Here is a 12,709-nt window from a genome sequence, read left to right on the forward strand (position 1 = left end):
TTTTTCCCCATTACCTGTGCACCCTTCACCCCCTCCACCCTTCCCTGTTTACATAGACATCATTTCCATTTTTTTTCTTTTCTCATACTTTTTCCTTTCTCTTCTTTCCTTTCCCCTTCCTCTCTTTTCACTCCTTCATCTTTGGACCTTTTTTCCTATTTCAAAGTATCAATTATTCATTTTAATCATTTTAACCCTTATTTACACTTTCAGTTTCTCACACTAGAGAAACTATTCAGTATTTACACATGTGTGTCCTATTTATTTCATTCAAGAGTATGGCCTCGATATGCATCCATTTAGCTATAAATGACTCTAGTTTCTCGTTCTTTATGGCTGAGTAGTACTCCATTTTATAAAAAAACCCCACATCTTCTTTATCCAGTTTCCAGTTGATGGGCACTTGGGCTGTTTCCAAGCTTTAGCTATTACAAACTGTGCTACTATAAACATGGGTGCCCATATATCGCTGTGGTATGATTCTTTTCATTCTTTTGGGAAGATACCCAGCAGGGGAATAGCTGGGTCAAATGGGACCTCTAGTCCTAGTTCTTTGAAGTATCTCCATACTGATTTCCACAGTGATGGGGAAGAGGTAAGCATATCTTTTAGCTTCCAAATGTGATCAGTACAAGAAATAGGGAAGAAGAGAGGCAAAAATAAAGGAGAGCCCCTAGAAAAGGACGATGATAAAGTAGTTGGGAACAACTTAAGAAGAAAGGATTGTACGTCTGAGATCGATTGCTCTTTGATGTGAGATTGGATTTTCTTCTTTAACACTGCCAAGACCTTCAGGAAATTTTACTGTCCCTACAAATGATCAGTTCAGAGGTTGATGTTTTTGGCAGAGGGCATCTGCAGAGGAATGTGATAGAGGATTGAACTTGTAGCTGACATGGATTGAGACAGCAGTATTCAGGAAACCATAAACCCATGGGGGAGTTTAAGCTTCATCTGGTTGTGGATTTGGGCATCTGTGTCCATTAATCTACTTTACTCAGAATAAGGTGGCCCCAGCTAACTTCTGGTTTATTCAGAGACACTGGTCAAAATAACCTGATAGGAAAATAAAAACAAACATGCAAAGCTACCCTGCCTGATAGATCAGAACATATGAAGTGGTAAGATGAGAGTTAGTACTGCAGCTAGTCAGGAGGAGAGGAAGGAGCCCTGCAAGATCAGGAAAGTCTTAAGAATCTTCTCGGTTTTCTGACCAAGCAGTCAAGGACCTTTGTAAGGAAGAAGGGAGAGTAACTGGGAGCCACAGAAGATCTAAGGATTTGGGTGAGCCGAGGAGAATTTGGGTGTGTGTTAGGAAAGAGGAGTGCATAACCAGGTGTGCTGGGAGCAGAGAAAATGTGGCTGGCCACCCCTGGATGCCTTACTCCTGGTCTGTGCAGAACTTCCTGGGTTCTGGTCCCTACAATCGTGTCACAAGTCCTGACTGAAAGTGTCCTTCATACACCACATCCAAGAAATAACAAAAAACATGGTTCATCAATTTTTATGATAAATAGATGGAAGGGAGCATTCTTCTTGCTAGAATTACAATGGTAAATAGTACAGATAGTCTTTGCCATCTTGCCCCACAGAGAAGAGAGCAGCCTAGCATATAAACCCACAACCAGACAATTCTGAAAGGTACCAGTGAGCCGGAGGAAATTTAACTCGGTAGGGTAGGCAGATGCTACTTAAGAAAAGACACCCTGGGGAGGCCCCACTGAGGAGATGATGTTTAAACTAAGACCTAAAGAATGAGAGATTCATGCAGATAGGAAAGAATGGCTCAGGAGAGGGGAAAGCATGTGCAAAAACCCTGAGTTGGAAAAGAAGGCCGCAATTTTGAAGACTCTGGAAGAGCAGAATGGCTGAAGCAGTTAGTACAGCAGCAACCATGAAGCTGAGCTGAGGAAAGAATCAGACCAGATCATTTAAGGCCTTAGAAGCCAAACAAAGCATTCTATTAAGTTGTATTCAGAATATCATATGAATATATCAAAAGATTTTTGAGCAGAAGTTCTAAATCTGTTCAATGACTTTTTTATTTCTTGGTCTGTCTTTGAAAAAATTTCCAACATTTGATGGGTGTGCGTGTTCAACAGCCACCTATGCTGCAGAAAACGTTATGAACCTGCTAAGCTTCACTCATTACAGGTCCCCGAATAGCTAACAGATGGATGATAAGATTTAGTCATTGCCGACTAGTAATTACAGTGTATATTTAAAGAAGAAATAACTACATTTCCTGCTTCAAGCCCTCTCTTATGAAAAGGAGAACCAATATCTTCCAAATTGTATACTACAGATGCGATCCGTAGTTCCCAGAACTGGTAGAAAACTCCCTGAGGTTAATAATTCATGCATGACCTGTGATTGCAGTTATATGTTATATCTGTTTTCATTAGATGTTCTCTTTTATTGAGTTTTCGCAGTGTACATCGGTAGCCTCCATGCACCCCTGTTTGAAATAAGCTCTTTCTTTTGAAATGTTCTGGACTATATAATTTCATTTGAACCTTTATGAGGAACACACAGTTCTTGTGTGTCTGGCTTTCTAAATTGTTTCACGGTGATATCTAAGATTGTGGTTTGAATATTGATCCCAAATATTCTAGGTCTAAAGAGTTGTGGCTGTCACTTTCCTATGAATCAATTTCCCCCTCCTGCCCCTCAGGGCAAGTCTTTCAGATCCTGAGAAGAGAGTTTCTGAATCAGGGCATTTTTGCAGGGAGGCATTGCAAATACTTGGGTGTGAACAAAGTCCTTGGCCTATGTGCTGTAGGAGCCATGTGACATCTCAGCCACTCGGCCTGACTGGACACTGGCCCCAGGAAGTTGCAGTATCGGAGCCACTTGCAGGGCCTGGCCTGGCTCTGCACCACATCTTTGGGTTGGAAGGTGGCTTGGTCACTTTTTCCCTTGAGGCATACTTTTTCATTCACAAAATGGCTATTCTTTTTCATTTATTTTAGCTTTCTGGGTCTATATAGACATTCCAGAAATAAAGGCTGTCTTACAGTTATTGGTGGCACAGTTTAATTTACAGCTCTCATCTTTTTCTATCTGATTTTAAACCCCATTGCAAATGATATTGCTATAAAGACAGAAATCATATGTATAGACCTACAGATAGATATGTACTTACACATAAATTGTTAATAGTGGCTATCTCTGGATGGTGGGATTTTAACTATTCTTTTTTATTTATCCATATTTTCTAACATTTTTACAATGATTATGAGTTATTTGTATAATAATAAAAAGCAAAACAAAAAATAAATTTCTTAGCTGGGTGTGGTGGCACACATCTGTAAGCCCAGCTACTTGGGAGGCTGAGACAGAAGGATCACAAATTCCAGGCCGGCTGGGCAGCTTAGGCCCTGTCTCAAATAAATAAATAAATAAATAGATAGATAAATGAATACGGCTTGGAGGTAGCTCAGTGATAGAGTGCCTGGGTTCAATACCTGGTACAATCACACACACACACACACACACACACGCACACACACACACAGGGGCACTGCATTTTGGTCCTCAGAGCAAGGGACTGGCAGTCACAGTGACCTGGGAAATGGGAGAGAGGATGGGTATTAAGACATCCTGCAAGACCTGGGGCCACAGGTCCCTGGGGTGTGGGTGCCCTGGACGTTTGTTGTGGTGTGTGTTCCTCTTTATGATGTGTGGTGTGTGTTCCTCTTTATGATGTGTGGTGTGTGTTCCTCTTTATGTGTGGTGTGTGTTCCTCTTTATGATGTGTGGTGTGTGTTCCTCTTTATGTGTGGTGTGTGTTGCTCTTTATGATGTGTGGTGTGTGTTCCTCTTTATGTGTGGTGTGTGTTCCTCTTTATGATGTGTGGTGTGTGCTCCTCTTTATGTGTGGTGTGTGTTCCTCTTTATGATGTGTGGTGTGTGTTCCTCTTTATGATGTGTGGTGTGTGTTCCTCTGTATGATGTGTGGTGTGTGTTCCTCTTTATGTGTGGTGTGTGTTCCTCTTTATGATGTGTGGTGTGTGTTCCTCTTTATGTGTGGTGTGTGTTCCTCTTTATGATGTGTGGTGTGTGTTCCTCTTTATGTGTGGTGTGTGTTCCTCTTTATGTGTGGTGTGTGTTCCTCTTTATGTGTGGTGTGTGTTCCTCTTTATGATGTGTGGTGTGTGTTCCTCTTTATGTGTGGTGTGTGTTTCTCTTTATGTGCCTGTGTGAGTGTTTGTGTTCCTGAGCCACAAAACCTTCCTGTGCTGCTCCCTGTGTCACGAAACCAGGACCCCTGTCAAGACGCCTGTCAGGGTTTCCTGCCACTTAACCAAGGTGCTGCCTTCTGACAGTGGTGTTGTTTGGAGTAGGGTGAGGGCTGGGACCTGAGAGTGTGAGGAACGGGCAGAGACCTGTGGTGCAGTGAAGTTGGTTCCCTCCTCTTCCTGCTCCTCTCTGCTTCTCTGCAGACTGTTCTCCCCTCCTTGCCCCTCTTATTTTATCCCTGCTCTTGTTTGGTGGTGGGAAGTAAGGGGAAAAGGCGTGGCTCTTACACCATTCCACATTCTGCCTTTCTCTCAGCCCGTGTTCACGGTTGAAACTTTCAGTTCCTTCCACTTTTAACTTTTAATCACCAAAATTTTGAAACGTAGAAAACAGTTTCTCTATAACACACCAAATTGAAAAGTCTCAGTTCTTTTGGGAATCAAAAGCACCAGACTTCAAGCCTCTTGTCCCTGCTGAGACTTTTTACAGTGCTTATTTGAAGGCACAGTCTCTGTGTTGTCTGGTTTTTGTTGGTTGTTATTTATTCTTAATTGTGTATCCTCCCTCTGTGTGGGTTTCTGAGGCTAGGGAGGAATTGGCTCCAGGTGATCAGAGAGCTGTGTGGAGCTCAACGGAAAATTCCTCAGTTAATATCACCAAATTTCACCCCAACACATTTAATATGGAGCCAATTATGTATGGTAGGAAAACCTATTGCTTAAGATTGTTATGGGGATTTAATGAGATAATCCACGAGGAACCTTTAACACACTGCCTGGTGTGAAGGAAGCACTCAGTAAATGTTGCCTAGTATAATCATTATTATTGTCACTATCATGCTGCTCATTGTTCTCTACATGGAAAATGAAGCAGCTGCGTGGTTTCCTCTTTCCGAGCCAGTGGACAGCGATGGTTTGGAAGCCCCAGCAATGCTGTGGTAGCTGCCTATGCTGCGCTCCTTGTGCCTGGCTTCCAGGGACCAAGGCATCCCCAGCCCTGGCAGGTAGCCTGCCCTTCCTTCCTGCTTGCAAGAGTATCCAGAGGTTTTTCTGCCTTCCTGGTCTGGCAGTCTGTGACCCACTGTGCACCTCGTCCTCCTCTGACTGGGCCACGATGGAATGTCACATGGCACACACGGAGATCTAGGTGTGCTGGTTCTGCTTCAGAGCATCAGAGACAACCAGAAGCCGTGGCAGAAAGTGGACTGATCACACATCCTTCCAGGTGGGAGGCAGATGCTTCTAGGTTCAAGGATCCTGATGTTCACTTTGGTGAGTCTTGGAAGCCCACTAGAGAAACTGTGGTCTAGCATGGACCTGGAGCCGTTCCTATCCTAAGGCAGGCAGGAAATATGAGGAGCAAGTGGGGTGTGGTCCAAGCTGTCCTGGTTTCTTCCATGCCGAGAGCAGCTTGGTTTGTCACTACACCAACACACAGGGCAGCTCAGGAAATGTTGAGGTCTCCGGGGCACACTTTAGTCCTTCCTCAGTCAGGAAAGACCTGGCTTCAATCCCCGAGGGTTATTTCCCATAGGGTCTAAGCCTCTGACCCAGTGATCAGCCTGCTGGTATTGCCACCTGCTGACACACCGAAGTGACTGTGGGTGGTGTTCTGCAGAGACCCTGGACTGTCTGCAGCCGTCAGGACCAGTTGGAATTATAGGAAACACCACAGAAACTGCTGTGTGCCCATGCAGCCTGGCTGAATGACACCTGCAGGTCTCTACTGCTCTTAACTCGTTTGCTCTTACACAGGTGTGCACGTGCATGGACACACACATACTTGTGCACAGAGACACACATAGTGCACACACGTACACTAATGTGCATAAACACATGTCCATGCACACGTATATGAACACACCCATGCTCACATATCCTGACTATCCCAGTGGTGGGCTAGTCTTGCAGGATGTCTTAAGGTTATCATTCCTCTCCTTTCCTTCTTTTCCTTTTTTCCCTGCAAATGCTAGATCCTTGAATATATAGGATGGTTCTGTAGACCAGTTAGGACAAAGTTACATTTTGTGCTGGGTCAGCTGCTAAGTGAATAGCTCTGAAGACCAGATATTCATGGTTGTCACCCATCTCTGAAAAGGCATTTGTGAGGAGGATTAAGCAGAATGGTGGGAATAAAAACCAATGGAGATTTAAGGCAATGCTAAGGTTTTGCTACCCTGTCAGAGGAAGCCAGGGCTCCCAACTGGTGGTTAGCACATCGGGCCCCAACTGAAGCAGGTTGAACTTGTAAAGAGATTCTGTTTCACTTGTTCACACAGGAAGAGGCGAGGCCCCCAAGTTCGTGGAGTAGGATAATTCTGCCACTGTTCTTCTGAGGTTTGTGAGGCACAGCCTCCCTCCTCAAGGCTTCCTTCTTTGTAACTTGGGAAGCCTCAGATTTTTTACCTGACGCAAATCAGCTTCATCTATGCCCACACATCCCCATGCTTTGTTTTTTCAACACCTGCACATCCAGCAACACTGGCTCCCTGACCCATGATGCCGGTTTTCTTCCTTTAGTCCTCACCCTCCTGCTTTCCCTTCCTTTTCTACCTGGGCCTGGGACATGAACTGCTGTCCTGTTGGGGTGAATCATCCATCTGGTGCATCTTCTGGATAAATCTCGACACTCCATCAAGGAGATCTACCTTACATGGCGCAGTGGGGAGAAAACAAGTTTCTAACCTTGTCATTTGGTGCTGTGAAAGATTCATGGCTGCCAACTCCAGCTGAGTACATGGTGGGGTTTCACAATTTCTCTCCTTTCCTTCTCTATCAGAAACTCCCTCCTCTTCCCAAGCCCCTGGGCTGCTATCAATGGTGAACCAATTTTAACCTTTAGCAATGACAAAAATATTTAGAATTCCCCAAGACACAGCTTAGATGTCACTTCCTCCAGGGAGACCTCTCTGATAGCAGAAGATCCTTTCCAACTCTAGTTATTTTCTCTGCTTTCAGTTCCCATAGTGGCTTGTGGGGCAGCTTCTAGTTTCTAGCATGGGTCACATCTGATTGGCTTCTCATTCTGTTTACTTGTCTTTCTGGACAGTGAGCTCCTGGAGGACACAGACTGTATCTTATATCTCTGCAGTCATTATGCCCAGCACAAATTAAGTGCTCAGGACATTTTGTTTGATGAAGGAATGAATGAAGCCTATGTTTCATCCAAAATGCACTTGACCCAATGAGCTGCATGGGACAGAGATGTCAGGGGCAGGGGATCATGAAAACCCAGGGAGTCCTGAGAAACCACCTGACGCCTAGGGGTGGCCTCTGACAGCCAGGAGAAAGCCATGGTCACCCACAGAGTTTTAGCTGCTTATTTTAGGGGAAGGAGGAGTAATTTTCTCTCTTGTTCTTTTTTTCCACAAGGACAAATTCATCTTTCAAGTTCCGAAGTATACTCTCACCTAAAAGCTGGCCCAAGGCAGAACCGTGAAGGGGATGAAAGTAGCTTTTTCCCTGTCCCCACATCTGTCTTTACTTCTATTTGCTACAGCTGACCAAAAAGCTTACAGGCTAAGAATTTCTAAGCCAAGAAGGGTCGCATAGATCATCTGGCCCGATTACGATTACTTACTTGCTTTTGCTGTTGGGGAAACTGAGACCCAAAGAGGTGGCCACTTAGTAGAAGGGATGATCTAGAAGCCAGGCCTTCAGGCCTCCAGATTGGTCCTCTTTCTGCCATGCCACGTAGGGCCGGGGATTTAGCTCAGTGGTTCAGGCACCTGCCTGGCAAGCGCAAGGTCCCGAGTTGGCGCCCCAGTACAAAAAAAAAAATACTACCACACCATGTTGCCTCCAGAAGGGGGACCCTTGGGTATGTCTCTCCAATGGGGGATTTGTCACTGTGGCACTAGGATAGAGGATATCCCAGCTTGGAGAGAAGTCATGTGGAACTGGCTACCTAGTGTACGGCAGTGGGCATCTCCCTAGCCTTTTATGGAGCTCGCCTATCTCGGCAGCAAGTAGAGCTATCTGTTTCCAGTTTGGCAGGACTGTAGCTCTTATTGATGGAGGAGAAATCAAGCCAAGCCTGAAAAATGACGTAGCACTTTCGCTGTTGGAGAGACACAGACTAATGGACCCTTTCTTTCTATATATTATGTGGTGTGGTGACTGAGGTGCACTTCTGTAAAGAATTGTTGCAGCTGCACCCATGCAGGTCTCAATTGTCAGCTCCAAGCTCCCTGAGAACACAGCTGACATAGTGGAGAGGGACATGCAGCTGGAGTAGGCGTATCAAAAGAAAACTGCCATGCATGTGTTGATCTGTCCCAGGTTCCCGCTCAGAAGCAGCCACAGTATCAGCCAAGGGAAGAAAAAACAGGAACTTCAACTGAGGCAGAAATGTGATAGGAACCGACATGCCTCTCTCCTATCAGCTCTTTGGGGTCCTGAGCCTCCTCTTTCCTGCTACATTAGGGAGGTTTGTTGCACTGATGACCAGAATGGGATCAATATTACATTCCTTAGGCTCAGATTTGCACTTTTTGATCAAGAGTGAAAATGATTTCATTTTAGCCACACTTCACCTTGATAAAAATGTCAGGTCACTGGTGAGGGATGGGTGGGCAAGGTCAGCTTCCCACAGACAGGCCCTGTTTCCCTGTTCTCAGGCTTCTCATTACCCTTACAGGGGAAGGAAGATGTGCATTATCCCATTACTCTGAAGCCACCTGGCGGCTGCTCAGTTTCTCCATCTTCTAAATGACTCTAGTTATCTGCCTGCTGGGGCCAGTAACTGGAGTAAGAAGAACATATTTTTAAGTTAAAAGGGTTTAAGTAGACAGAGTCCTGCCCAAATGTGTCCCCACACCTCCAAATGGATTCTATGCCTCTTGCCATTGTGTGAAATTTCCTTCCTTACAATCATTCATTTAGGTTACAAGAAGTCAAACACACACACACACACACACACACACACACACACAGAGGAACTGCTATGCAGGCTGCACGCATTAATTGATTAATTCCTTCACAGTGTGCTGGAGTCTGCTAAGCACAGAAGATGGAACCGAGATGTCCTCTGTTCCGCACACCAGGCACTTGGACAAGTTGGACAGAACATGGGCTTCACTGTAAAGCAGAGCACTTTCAGAACGGGTTCCAACATACTTTGTTGTGTGATTCTGGACAAGTCACCTATATTCACTGATTCCTTCATTGGCTCAGTGGAAGCGGTGGAATCTTTACAGTAAGGTTGCAAATTCTTTTATACCCTCCCTCTAAGAAGTGGACTCCATGCCCTCTCCTCTTGAAGCTGGGAAGGGCTTTGATGCTTTGGTCAAGTGAGTGTGTTGGGGTGCTGTGTGGCTTGCGAGGCTCAGTCATGAAGGCCACAGAGTACCTTCCTCATTCTCTGGAACGCTGAGCCACCCCAGAAGCCACCATGCCGGAGAGGTCGTGAGCAGGGACTCAGGCCAACATTCTGACATACCCAGTGAGGACAGTCCAGGTGCCATCATGAGGACCAAACATGGAGCAAAGATGCCACCTTGGAATCAGGTCCTCCAGCCCTGGCTCTGGTAGCTTCCAACCATTCCACAAGCCAGAGGCCGCTGTCCTGAGAGGCTTTGCTTGAATTCCTGACCCGCAAAATGGAATGACTGATTGTGTGCACCCTTACATCAGGGAGGTTTGTTACACCCATGGCCAGAATGGGGTCACTTTTACATTCCATAGGATTGTTGTGGCTTTTTATATGGAAAGTGCAGAACATTATCAGCATCTACCTTCTTTTAGGGCTGCAGTGAATAGGGATTTCCCTGTTCGAAAGAAAGATCTTCACTGTCTATCAGGAGTTGGCATGCTGTCTAATAACTAAACCCAACGTGTAAACATCATAATAGATTTGAAAACAAGATGCCAAAAAAAATCAGTCCAGGGGCTCTTTCATTTTGTGAGGATTTCAGCGATGAAGATGAGCTCCAGAAGTCTTCCGAAGGAAGAGTTCAAATTAGACTCTGAAGGGTTGATGGGGAACCTGCAAAGCTCTCTGAGGTTGCTTCCCTACTCCTGCAATGGCAGCTCCTTCTCAGCCTCTTCCCAACTGCAGCCCAAGTGAGCCACTGAGCATGGAAGTCGGGTCCTGTTACTCTGCTCCCACCCCCACTGATTGCAACATGCTCACAGGAAAAGCTGGCGTCCTAAAGGTGGCCCCTGCGTAGTGATTGCAGAATGTATCGCCTAACCTAGGGCACTTTGAGAATGAACAGGGCACTATTAATAATCCTTCCAAGACAGCGGGCCTACTTCCGGCTCATCCTTGGCACTGAAGAAGTGTGGTTATCCCACCAGCTCTCAGGTCAGTAGTCTCTCTTTGATCACAGCTCCTCCTGCCTAATAGTAGATGCTTAATAAATATCTAGTGAAAGAATTCCTAGGTGAAAGTGGTTGATGTTTTTCTTAAAGCAATATAGGAATTCTAACATTGAACTGTTTGAGCGTTCAGGTCTAAGTGTACTGAAGAATGTTTTGCATGGGAGATTTTTTTAAGTTAGCAGCTTTTGAAAACAGCCAAGAGCCATGTCTAAAACAAAATGTATGGCCTGCGTTCAGTACAATTTTCTGTTATAAACTTTCCCTCCACATCTTTTAGTGTCATAAATTACTATAGCTGGAAGAAATCAGCTCTAAAATTCTATGATTCTAAGTGACAAGCTCCATTATATCTTTAAAAAATTGAAATGATATATTTTCTGGATAGAAAAGAAAACGGGAGGTCAAGGTAATAAGGGGAAACTGAGGATTTGGGCAATTTATGAGTCAATTTCTTGGGTTGACAGACTATTGGGATTTCTCCCAAGTGCTATGGGGGGGCATTTCAATCCTGCCTCTAGCCGCTGGTATAATGCTTCTTCCATTTCTTTAGCTGCCCACTAAAGTCTGCAGATTCTGGTAGATAAATTGTCAGCAGCCCTTCCCATTTCTGAGGCATTAAGCTTAAATCCTGTTAAGGTTCCTCATGTATTAAAAATAAAACTTCTATTAACTTTTCCCCTGTCAGTGTGATCAGAGTTAAATTAATTTTTAACACTTGGGTAGAGCAGCAGAAGGGAAATGTAGCCCCAGAGCTCTCGCACATGGGCTTCTGGGTGGTTGGGAAGGCCTGGGTCCCCAGTTTCCTGCAGATGTGCTCATACCACGTGGATGTGTCCGAGGACTCTGTTCTCATGGGCAGCTCAGGCAGCAGAAGAGATGTTAGTGCCTAAGTGGCCTGGACTGGCCTTGAACTTGCAACCCTCCTCTCCCAGCCTTCTGAATAGCTGGGATTACAGGGGCTCAGTGCTCCCTGGGCTCAGTCCCAGCATGCGCAGGTAGATTGCTGAGCAGGACATTGAGTTGTGGCCCTATTGGGCCAGCTGGCTGACCCCGGTCATTCCTGCTTTGTCATTGATGTTGTCGTGGCGTCCTTGCTTCTCTGACCCACCCTCTGCGCCAAGGAAATAACTCATTTGCGAGACTGCATAGACAGTGTGCAGAGGCAGGGGCTTTGTAGTCTGATCTGTAATTGAACTTTTTCCATTACTTTAAAGCTAGATGCCCTTCAGCATAAAAATAGAGAAAGAAAAAAGAAATGCTATTTATTGAACACTCTTTTTGGACCTGGCCCAAGGGCAAAGATAAGTGTGTATGTAAAATTTATAATAATATTATATTAATTATTATTTGTAATGTAAGAAAGAAAAATTTTCCTCACTGAATCCTCCCTTGTACAATGAAGTGTTATTTCCTCACTTTTCTCATGAGGGGACTGAGGTCATGCATCTGTGAAATGACAGGGTTATTATTTGAACACATCTTTGGGTACATCCAAAGCTAGTACTTCTGACCATGAGACTAGAAGGCAAATTATTCAAAATCTCTGCTCCTATGTTTTCCATTTGTGAAGTGGAGAACTAGTAACCACATCATATACTCATTGTGAAGATTAAAGAAGATAATGCATGTGAAATACTTAGCACAGAGCCTGTGCAGAGCTCGATAAATGCTGACTGATAGTAGTATTAGTACTACTACTAGTAGTAATTACATTCCTTCTTTTATGCAAGGTCTGAGAAGATCTATATGCCCAACCTGATTTCTCAACTACCATAGACATTATTACGCCATGTATTTTTGAAGAGAAAATAATTCCATAGATCCATTCATCTACCCATCCATCCATGCACACACAAGTTGCATATATTTACTTAAAGTGCAGGGATCTAAAAAAGACAAGACTGGACTGCTTTCAAGGACCTTATTGTCAGATTGGAGTCACAACCACATACAAACTAAATAAATAATAATTAAGGCACTAAATGAGCTAAGCCCAGTGAGCAGGCTTTGAGGAGGGAATCCTCATGGGCTAGGGGTGTGGGTGCAGCAGGAGCTGGGTGAACAGCAAGCAGGACTTGGTTTTTTGGAAACAAGATGGTTCAGACACCTAGTTTGTAAGTTAAGAAAACACCGTGGGCACAAAC

The 12,709-nt window shown here is 44.7% G+C and overlaps 1 protein-coding gene across 7 annotated transcripts in view; it reads right to left on the bottom strand.

Annotated features, from left to right (window-relative positions):
* The window catches only part of Tnr (tenascin R), a 434,816-nt gene that overhangs the window by 122,605 nt on the left and 299,502 nt on the right, over positions 1-12,709 (bottom strand). The gene's annotated exons all lie outside the window — the stretch shown is intronic.

This window comes from Heterocephalus glaber, unplaced genomic scaffold, assembly GCF_053883595.1.
Source record: "Heterocephalus glaber isolate CG9 unplaced genomic scaffold, H.glaber_assembly_v1.0 deba00001600, whole genome shotgun sequence".
NCBI lineage: Eukaryota > Metazoa > Chordata > Mammalia > Rodentia > Bathyergidae > Heterocephalus > Heterocephalus glaber.